The sequence below is a fragment of the Chelonoidis abingdonii genome, chromosome 5, assembly GCF_003597395.2.
Source record: "Chelonoidis abingdonii isolate Lonesome George chromosome 5, CheloAbing_2.0, whole genome shotgun sequence".
NCBI classification, from domain to species: domain Eukaryota; kingdom Metazoa; phylum Chordata; order Testudines; family Testudinidae; genus Chelonoidis; species Chelonoidis abingdonii.
The window spans coordinates 126,276,284-126,288,212 of record NC_133773.1 but is presented as its reverse complement, the minus strand read 5'-3'; positions in this window follow the sequence as shown (position 1 = coordinate 126,288,212).

The window sequence follows — 11,929 nt, the reverse complement described above, 5'->3', positions numbered from 1 at the left end:
AAAAAAACCTGAGACTGAAAGTGGCTGATTAGTCAACAAAAAATTAATGGAAACATTGACACTATTAGAGAGATCATAGGCAACAAAGCTGCCACAGGGAGACTCTGCATGCTACAGTTTCTTAATTCCATGTGGCTATAAATACATGTGCTCTGCCAGTCCCTCTGTTCCATTAAACCTTTATATGCAGTTTATCATCTCCTTGGTCCTCTGCCTGTCAGTCTTTCTACCATCAAATTGATGTGTGTGTATAATGCACTTCGTATTTACACATCCACATCCAGTAAAGAAGTGTACATTCTCTGAAGCTTTGCTGTGTCTGTTAGTGTAATTAGGGGGAGCATTAAAAAGGGAATTGAGGACAGAAGAAAATGTCGTCTTTCTTCAGAGTTCACTTTCTTTGATCTTATACTGCTGTATGTTCTGTACTAGATTTCAGCCAAATCCTGCAGTGCTTATTGAAGCCATCTCTACACTGGGTTTTAATTTTGGGAACAATTTTCAAAACCATCTTGGTATCTTAGGAACCTAATTCCAATTTATTTCCAGTGAGACTTGGGCTTCTATGTCATTTAGGCACTTTTGAAAATATTACCTTCTAGCCCTATGTAAATTTACACCAGTCCAGTCTGTCTGCACTAGAGCTGGATACTGATTGAAGGAGTGACTTGCACTGATGTGTGGCCCACCTGGTTTGAAATGGAGGTGCAAGTCATCACTTCTTACATCTGTGCAGCCCATCTATAGTCGGGGTCTGTCTTGGTGCAGCTATGTCAATGTAGCGATACAGATGCAAACTCCCATTGTGGTCAAGGCTCCAACTCTCATTGACTTTGCAAGGGTCAGGATTTGAAGTACTTAACACTAGAGGATTTAAACCAGGTGTCACACAAATGTAAAAGCTTTTATATTTAACCCCCCAGAAACAAATACATTCTGGGCCAAGTTTTCTGAACAGGAAGATCAAGTTCTATGCACCAACATATGTGAACAACAGTGCTTATCTCTGCCCATGCAGTCACCAGGATTGAAAGCACAAACAGGGTGATTTTCATGTGAAAATGGTTGGTTTGATATTTTTAGTCACCCAATTTGCACCAGTTAGGGTAGGCACACAACTGAAGTTTTTCCTGAGTAAGCAGGGCAGAATTGAATGGAAATTAAGGTGCAGTCCTGCTCCTGTATAGTGCTCAGTCAGTGGCTATCAAAGTCAGTGGAAGCTGAGGCTGCTTAGTACTTTTCAGGGCTGGACTTTATAGACTGATGCATAGTGCACTGAAAAAAACAAATAAAAACAAGATTACAAACACCTGCATACAGTTTTTTTTATTCTATGCCCTTCACTGTTGTGGTAGTGTCTGAGCTCTCCACAAAGAGATCATGGCCACCGAAAGGCCTGTGGACTAACTTTCTTCCTACTTCTCCCGAGACAATCTGGACAGTTTCTCATCCCTAGAAGCTCTTTTAGGGCTTCCCTTCATTTGGTTTAAGAAACATGTAAGATGCTTTAGAAGTTAATGATGCTTCTGCCAGAGTACAGACTGCAGCCTGTTGGCCACTTTGTACAATAATGTCCATCTCATCTCCCCACACAGAGAATGGTGGGCTGGCTGCTTAATGCAGCCAGATTTCTCTAGTAAGCCCAATAGCCTGTATTTTGAAACATCTGTATAAGGAAGAACTCTTGAAAATTATATTTATTGTAGGATTACAGTACCTGTGTACAAAGATGTGCTGATGAAATATTGAAAAAGCAGAATATAAAGCAGACTAGCAATATTAGACATTAGCAGCTGGGTTGCCTGCTGAGTATAAACCAAAGAAGAAAAGACAAAATGAGCACTTCTTCATCAAAGCTTATGATCAATTATGGATGATATTTTTATGAAAGTTTTGAACACAAGGATGGGTTACGAATAATTTACTTACAACTGTCTTCAAAAATACATTTTAAAACGGATTTGATGGGAAATAAAGATACATTATGACAGGTCACTGGAAATGTGAAAAGAAATCAAAGCCATTCCAGCTATACCTAGACATGTTAAAAATCATAATGAATGCTGGTGAGCACAAAGCATGGAGGGAAGAGAGACCCAGGAAACTGAACCTTTACCTTAGTCATATGGGCCTGTTGTAATTCGTTACAGGCAAGTTTCCAGGCAGAACTGGAGAGAACACTCCATTTCCAGGCAAGAAGAACTGTAGTCTGTGATAATTTATTTGACAAAGTTATTCCCCCAAAGTCTGAGCTTGCTCTGTGATTGACTAGCTGGATTGGCAAACTGTTAGCTAGGTGGAAGTACTGTAATTAAATATCAGATTTGTGGTTCATCATAGATGCTGCTAGGATTGATACCAATGGAGCAAACTGTGTTTACATAATGGAAAGTAAGGCCGTGAAGAAATCCCCAACTGAATCCCCAGATGAGTCAGTATTAAAACTGGTGGGAGCCCTATTGTAAACAAGGGTGCCAGCAGAGAGGGCCATTATTACTGTTTTAGTTAAACACAGTGGCAGAAATGATTACAGCTGCCAAAGCCTTGCCTACATTAGGGCTTGCACTGGTTTTAACAGTTTTAAATGAATTAGTGGGGCATTTTTTAGTTTAATTACTTGAGTAGGGTTGCCAACTTTTCTGATTTTTTTTTTTTTTAATTGCTCTGCCTCTTCTCCTCGGGCCCTGCCCCTTGGTCTCCCCACCCTCCCCTTATTGTTCGCTGCTCTCCCCCCTCCCCCTTACTTGTCGCTCAATCTTTCCAGAGTCCCACCCCTGCTCCTCCTGCTCCGGGGCTGGGACACTACCTGCAGTTCCCAATGCAGAGCTTGCCTGCCCACAAGATGAAGGTAGGAGGCGGCCCTGGCTGAGCAGGGGCTGGTGTGGGTTGATGACCCAGCATCTTCCTGCCTGGTGTCCAGTCAGTACCAGACGCTGCCAGGTACCCCTTTTGACCAGACTTTCTGGTTGAAAACTGGACACCTGGCAACCCTATATCTGAGTGATTGTAAAGATTTAAAAATCAAGATTCAACCAAGTGACTATTAAGGAGAAATTAAGTAGAGGGGTTGGCTATTATTTAAAGCGTCCCAAATGTTACTGAGAAGATGAGCTCCAGGGAAGTCAGTTGTCTGTATATTTAAGTAAATGTTAGCAGTTATTCATGAAGGTGGACACACATGGGATACCAGTTTGCATAACACAATTTTACTATCCTACTTACAATTAAATACATGCCATGCTTACAGAATTCAAAAATACTATTTAAGGTTCTGATCTAACCCTGCACAAATAATATATCCTGGGCAAAATTCCTGAGAAGGCTGCAGACCATACACAAAAGAGCAATTATCCCTCTCAGTTGCTATGACTGTGCATGGGGATCCTTTTCAATACTTTTCTTGGCAAACCTCTCTATTCCTGTCCCAAACATGAGAGATGTTATCATGGCAGGCCTGGGACCCAGTACAGCCACAATCTCATTGTTCAACCTACACACAACACAGAAGTAATCTAAATACATACTCGTTCACATTTTTATATCACTTTTCTTTCTGTGGATCTCAAAGTGTAACAACCAGTAATTAATCTCACAATAACCCTATGAGGTATGGAAGTATCATTCCCTTTTTATAGATGAGGCCTAGAAAGGTTAAGTAACTTGACCACGGTCACATAGGAAACTTGTGCCAGAGTTAGTTAGATTCCAGAACTTTTCAGTCCCATATTGTAACTATATGATCATCTTCACCAGTGATCTATAATTAGTTTTTCTTTTAGCAATTCATGCTGTATTGTTTTGTATTTTTACTTGTAATGGTTAAAGCTGGTGTGATAATTTGTAAATATAATTTTAATTTAATAATGTAATGGTTGAATACTAGGTCCATTTATTGGATGTTGAATTGTGCAAGTACAAAAACTAAATGAAGCGAAAGGCCCACTACTATAATGGTTAGATGCTGTGTTTTTCCCCTTTTTCTTTTTTATACTGGTGCATGATATTTATTTTGCACTCCCATTGATTTAATATATATTTTGTCTTATTTTAAAATAAATGCTTTTCAAAGTAATTTTAAACCACCACCACCACCACCCCCAGCCCCATGCAAAGAATAGTCCCTGCACACAGTCCTGCATTCTGTGACATGGAAAAATATTTTAGATTCCTTCATATACTAATGTGAAAGTAAGACAAAAGGTCCAATCTTGCTTGTAGGCAAATCAATGGCTAAACTACCATAAAACTTCAGTGAGAGCAAGACCTGGTACTAGTACACTGGTCAACAACATTATTGCTTATAAGAATGACGCTTTTTGGCTTGAAAAGCTAAATTAGCTATTATTAGAATGTATGAATAATCAAGATGCAGCTGTCAGGGGAGAAATCATTTGCATGTCTGACATGTTTAACTAAACAAATGCTACAGGGTATGTCTTAAAATATTATATTTATAGTTAGAAGCACAATTTATGTGAAATATACTCTTTAATGTTACAAAGTGAGCCATCTGCATGGGTATTTAATTAACCTTAGAGAAGGCAAGGGACAGAGTGCATAAAGCATACCTTTCAATCTGGTTCAAAGACCCCAAACGAGAGGGACCCACAATTCGAAACAGGAAGCTTATAATGCTGTGGTATTCCTTCCTTTAGTGTGACTAACTCTGTAATGCTAGTTTCATTATCCTGTATTTCTGATCTACAATAAAAGTGGACACCAGGTTTGTGGGTAAAGTAGATGACTTAGAGACTAAAATGATCCATGTTCTTCAAAAGAAGGTACAGCTGAAAGGTACGACAGTGAGCAGGACTATATATTTTTTTTTAATCATACTGCAATATAAATAATCATAAAGGGCCAAACTGTGCACTGCTCAGGGCACATTCCAGTCCCATCAAGTCACTGAAGCTCAGATCCTCAAAGGTATTTATCTTCCTAACTCCCACTGAACTCAAAAGAAGTTAGGTGCTTACTTACCTTCAAGGATATGAGCCCATGAGTCTGTCCATTGACTTCAGATGGTGCAATATCAGGCAACTCTGTTTGGATGTGGGCAAAATTTTCAAACTTTATTAGGAGCAGAATGAGTCCTGGAGTTGTTTACTGACTTCAGTGAGTTTTACCTGAGCAAGAATTGAGGAACAAATCCTACTTTCTCTTCTGTGATTGTACATGACGCCCAACTTGGTTCAAAGGAGGAGGCCTCAGTACCAAGCCCAGCTTCCAAGGCTTAGCTCAGCAGAAAGGATTTAGCCCAGTAATACACTGCATTCTTCATGCCTTTAATCTGAGGATCTCAAAGTACTTTACAAGCAATAACAAATTAAACTTTGCAACTCCCCTGTGGGGTAGAGTAGGGAGAAGTAAAATACACTTTATGCTGAAAGTATGTGGTTGCTCCATCATGTTTGGAAAAATAAATTGCAGTCATCTGATATTTTTCCCCCTGGCTATGCCTCAGCATTAGCAGAAGGAACAAAGATCTATGGCCACGTCTATACGACGCGCCATTTCAGCGCGTTAAAATCGAAAGCTCGGAGTTCGATATATCGCGTCTCGTCTAGACAGGGATATATCGAACCCAGAGCGCGCTTACATCGATTCCGGAACTCCACCAAAACAAACGGAGTTCCGGATTCGACATGGCGAGCCGCGCACATCGATTCGGCGCGGTGAGGACGGGTGAGTAACTCGATTTTAGATATTCGATTTCAGCTACGCTATTCTCGTAGCTGAAATTGCGTATCTAAAATCGATTTTCACGCGTCGTGTAGATGGGGCCTCTGGCTAAACAAAATGAGGACTGAGAAACCTGTGGCCTTAGTTAGAGACGGATGAGAACTGAACTTTGAAACTCAGACCCACCTTAATTTTACAAGTATCAGGGGGTAGCCATGTTAGTCTGTATCCACAAAAACAATGAGGAGTCCGGTGGCACGTTCATGACTAACAGATTTATTTGGGCATAAGCTTTTGTGGGTAAAAACCCCACTTAATTTTACACCATCCCTTATACCCTATATATCATACTATATTGCCTTACCAGAGCCTCAATAGCTCAAACATCCTATGAAGTTATCTTATTATTAGCTTCCTCTGCTTCTCATGGAAATTGTATGCCTTGAGGGGACTGGGTAATAATAAAGCTTTTGTTGATTATTGTAATGTTCTGGCATTCTGCAGTGTGCAGTGACCTAGCACACTGGGGCAGGCTGGCAAGAAACAGCAGGTTGGCATTCTTCCTACTGCATCCTCATCTGACTTCGCTCTGCAATACAAACAATGGTTGTAGTGTCAAAGTTATTCCTTAGAACTCCACTAACCTCTCCTGTGTTTATTTTGTTCTGTATTGTCCTTGTTTGTGCCTTTAGGCCATAAGAGGAATGGATTCTGTTCCTTGTTTGACTAACATTAGCTATCTAAAAATGTTATGTAAATTTATGATGCTAGAGAGAGAATAAAGTTGCCTGTCAGTGGTAAGTCATGAATAATGGTTACCTCTTATTTCCCTAACACAATTCCAGTCTAACAAATTTAGCCACTGGGACTGTTACAGATGGGCCTGTGATACAGAATTAACCTGGACAAATTTTCCTGGAAAATATTGCTCTTGAAATATTGTCTCAGGTCTCAAGTCAGGGACTTCTGTCAGTCCTGTTTCGCTATGTCAGATACAGTCACTGTTACAGAGTATGTGTTCTTCCGAATTCCACTGAACAGTACCGATCAGTTTCCCTGATGAGACAACACTGCCTTGTTTTAGTCATGTGTTTTGCTTATTAGCTGAATTCTTGGCACATTTTTTGGACAGATGTCTACACTTGTTACAAACTCAATGCTGTCTTTGGGCTTCTGGTTGTTAGGTTTGGCTTTTTAGGAACTTAGAGCTCCTCTTATTTATTGTCTGGAAGAGGGTCCAGGCCCTTCTTGGTGACTTGCTATATATCCCTTACCATCAAGAAGTTTGATGATGAAACCAGAACTTTCTCACCCTTACAATTGGCACCTCTAGGTCAGAATTCAGGGTACAGGACAGTTCAGCTCAGTCTCTGTGCCCACTGCACAGATATTTATGAGAAGCTTTCGACCTGACTCATGCTGAGACTCAGGTTTAAGCCTGTATACTACATTTCCAGTATTGATCCAAACCTTTCAAACTGTGCATTCAAAGCATAGGAGTCAGCACAGGATCTAATCTTGCAGAAGTTTCTAATGCTTCTTCTAAACCCGATTCAGCTCCCATTGAAGTCAGTGGCAAAAATCCTCATTGGATTCAGTAAGTGCTGGATTGGGTCCTGTGTGAGCAATTGACTTAACACAGCAGCTCAGGTGTTAGGAACCAATTAAATCCGCAAGCAAGCTTATCAGATGGCCACAGAAATATCCATCCATGCTCTTTTGCAATAATGAGGAAACCGTTTATAATGTATATTGACAGCTTCAGTTGTCCCTCTAATCCTATTACACACTAGATTTTCCCCATCTGAATCCTCCTTTCCAGTCAAAACATAATTACTTCCTCCTCTGCTTCTAGCTTCATTTTCTCCAGCTCAGACTTTTGCTGCACTTTCAGCTGTACCAGAGTCACTGATTTCATTTTATCCTTTCCATCTTGGCTCCTTTTTCTCATTCTTTTTTTCCTCATCCACACATGGAATGATTTTCCTGAACAGATCCATAAGGCTGCTACCCTCTCCTTCTTCAGCTCCTTTCAAGAACGTCCTTTGTGGTGACTGCTACCAGAAATTAGCAAACTAGGACATAAACAGGAATAATGTATATTATTTTTATTTAAAAAAATCTATGTGTATTAAATTGTATATATTCTGATTGCATCCAGATCCCTTGTAGGTTGCTTGGATTTCTAGGTTCTGTCCTGCAAGTAATTACTCATATATACTTAATTTTATACAAGTCGAGGTCTCATTGACTTTAGTGGAACTACTTGCATGTGTAAAGCTAGGAATATGCCCAATTTCAGGATTGAGACTGACCCTGCCAGCAGGTAGGGGATCTTGGGGGACAACTACTGCACTGGTGGGGTGCAAAATAAACTTTATTAAGAAAATGCAAAAACAGGGAAAATTCAATAGTGAGGGGTATGGGGTTTGTTAAGGTAGACAATTGGGGAGGGGTTTCTTTTAGCAAATAGTATAGGGGGTTTCAATAGTGGGGTACAATACAGTGGGGTACAATACAGTTGGTAACCAATTAACACTGAAGTATAAATGTAACAGGTAGCTAACAATTTCTATGTAAAGGGTGTGTCACAGCAGCATATAGCCAACTAACAGTTATGGGTAAAATGTGTCACAGTAGTGTAAATGTAAAATGTGAGGTGTGTTAGAGAGAAAAAAAAGGGTAATCAATGGGGTTTTATGCTAGACTTCAGTAATACAATTGAGGTTTGGGGGCAGCGGGAAGACAGACTTAATCACAATTATACAGAACACAGCAAAATCTTATCTATGATCTAATTTAATCAAGACTACATAAATTACCAAGTAACAGAACACAATGCAACAATATTTTTTTAAACCTAACTTACAGAGCACAATACAAACAATTCTCTAAACCTAACTTAACCACAGCTATGCAAAATGAAATTACAACTTATCTAGACTAAGAACCTGATTCTAATAGGTGCACCTTAGCAGCAGTGGGGGGGGCTGCAAGCTGGCAGCCCAGGATACAGTCCAGGAAGGCACAGCAGCGGCACAGGCTTATTTTTTTTAGCAGCAAAGGAGCTGCGGAGCAAGAAACAGATTATAGATACAGACCAAGGAGTTAGCTTGGGTCTGTCTGCTTGGGAAACAAGGCCAGCAGCTAGGACAGGGGGAGCCTGCAAGAGAGAGAGCTCTTACCAATCCCCAGGACAGCAGCAAACATAGAGACAGGAACAGCAGTAGCATCGGAGGATGGAGAGAGGACTCGATTCGCTTTCAGTAATCAGGAGATCTCCAGGCACAAATTCGTTGTTCGTGGGAGGGGAGTTTAAAAACGGGGGTACGCTCAAAAACAAACGAGAGCGGGGAGAGGGCCCCCCAAAGACCCCTAGCTGATCAGACCAGGTGGCAAAGCAAGGACCTTCTCCGAGGTCTGATCAGAAAATGTCCGGCTTTAAAGGCAAACTCAGGCAGTTTCCCACCAGTAATTTTGATTGGCTCCTCTTGATACAGGGGAGGAGAGAAGGCAAGGAAAGGCTGAGGTGAGCATAGGCATGCCTGGGCATGTTCTGAGCCACAGGTATGACTCATATGCTTAATTAGTTGGCCACTTCAGGTCTTGCATTTCTGGGCAGCGCCCTCCACACCAAGCCCGGGTCTGAACAAAGGAGCCAAACAAAGAACCAAGAAGCCCCCTCCCTAGGCAGAGCAATGGCTCCAGTTAGTCTGTACAAGCCATTCCTATGAATAGGGCTGTGACTTTAGTTAGCACAATGGCTGGGAGGGGCGGCCACACAGGACAAACAGAAAGGAGAGGGGAAAAAGGAATGCAGCAGGGGGACAGCTGTAACAGACAGAGACCATAGACTGTAAGCTCTTTCGTGCAGGCACCAGGTCTTCCTATGCCCTTTAGAGCCTAAAAATTTTATTAAGATGATGTTTAAAAAAAAAAAAAGAACAGTACAGAGTTTAAGCACAGAAGTTTCTGGTTGTCAGGGAATAACATACAGATTATCAAGGGGTGCAAAATTCATTTTAAGATTGGGTGGCATAAGGAATACATAATCTGCAATATCCCCGATTGGGGGTAAAAGGTTGATGGGTCAAAGTACAGACATTGAGATATGAAGGCATGAAGTTCATATAATGGCTATTTTCAGGTGTGGAGTATAATGAGTGGATACAGTGATGAGGATGGGTTGACCCTCATTTGGTGAGATTTAACATTCAGTGAGTTTATGGTTCCAGTTCATATGGTCCAACAGACAAAGTCTCTTGGTCCCTTTCTCGTAGTCAAAGAGCAATGTCACTCCGGCTCACACCTCCTGGCAGGTGACACATTCGATGTAGATGTCCCTGGACCATCAGATGAGATCATGAGGAGCTGCATGAGCCACAGCACACGTTCATTGCAGGGGTCCCAGGCACCCTCCCAAAGCCCAGGGCTCCAACTACTGAAATATAAATACTAAGTCATTAGTTCATCTCTTGGTTCTCATGTTAATTCTTTTCCAGTAGTTTTTTCTGTATATTAAATAGAATCGTAAGTGTGGAAGGGACTTTGAGCAGTCATCTAGTCCAGTCCCCTGCACTCATGGCAGGACTAGTATTATCTATATTTTAATGAAGATGAATTACCGAGGAGAGAGGGACAGATGAAAATACATCAGCCAGCGCAATCCTAGAGTTATGCATTAATTCTTAGCAGTGATATAGCATGTTATGTATTCACAGTGCTTCACATGCATGCATTGATCCTTGTAACGCTTCTGTGGGATAAGTATTTTTTTACAAATGGGAAAAGTGAGACACAAAGGGTGAAATCCACTATTGGTCTGAAGGGCCACCACATCGGGCAGTACAACACCGTGATGCCCGACATGATTAGATGGTGGTGCAGCCATGTCGGAATGCCTGTGCCTTTTAGCATACTGTGGAAATAGTCTCTGTGCCAGGCCTTCATAGGCAAGTATTAAAGATCACTTTGGAATAAAGTTGGGGTGGAGCGTGGGGGCAGGAGGAGCCAGTGTATCTGTCTCAGAGAAGCTGCAACTGCTACTCCAGCACAGAATATGTGGATTGATGCTGCAGGGAGGCTGGTAGCAGTTCTGTGGTATGAGGCTAGCATGCTCCTTCTTGCAGGCTCCACTGACACATTTCAGTGGAATTAAAATGCATTCATTCACTTCCCTTTGCATGACACAGTGGACAGATGTCTCAGTTTGCACACCCAGTGCCCACAGGAAAAGTATGGCACAAGTTCTTAGGTATTTCCAGGTCTACAGCCAGGATACTCAGGACAAGATGCAGACACAGCTGCCTAACAGCATTCAGGTCCCCTTATCCTCCCACTCCCAGTAAATAGAGTCCACTTCATTTCCCATTTGTACCCTTCATTAGCATATTGAGTCCACTCCATTCTTCGCAGATTAAGATTTCAGACTCCCAAAATATTTGGATGCCCAATTCTTATTAATCTTAATGAGAGTTACGTGTCCAAATCCCTTTAGGTGGCTTTGAAAACCTCAGCCATTAAATCTCCTAGTGTTTGTGCTTTATAAGCACAAACACAAGCTAAACACCACTTGTTCTGAAAGGCCTTACCCTTTCTTTGGCTTCAATTCACCCCCAGCAATCCTGCTGGTGTAAGATAACACAAAGGTTTTCTTTACACTAATAGTAGTTTCCTATTGAAAACTTTGCAGCTACAAAGGTTGTATCACTTTGACAGCATGAAAATAATGTACTCAGCAGTAGACTGGAATTATGATGTTTTCCATAACTGTACTTTCTTTTGTAACAGAGTGGAAAGAATGGGAGGAGATCACAGTATGACGTGGTCTACTCCGATTACATTGGTCTACAATTTTTGATAAGTCGTCTGCTTCAGAGATAAAATATGGTATTTATTATGTATTTTGATGTGCTGAATTCAAATATGACAATTAAAACAACTGATTGGCTACTGTTTCTAAGATATTTAAGTTTTTACATTTTATGTCTATGCTAATCCCTTCAGAGAAACAGCAGCTTATGTGTATCCAGTCTGCAAGACCAAGCGGACGCTCGGGGGGAGGTTGGTTCATAAGTTTAACGCCTTGTTATTTATGGTGGTTCCTTCATAGGACTTGTATACAAGTCCTATGAAGGAACCACCATAAATAACAAGGCGTTAAACTTATGAACCAACCTCCCCCCGAGCGTCCGCTTGGTCTTGCAGACTGGATACACATAAGCTGCTGTTTCTCTGAAGGGATTAG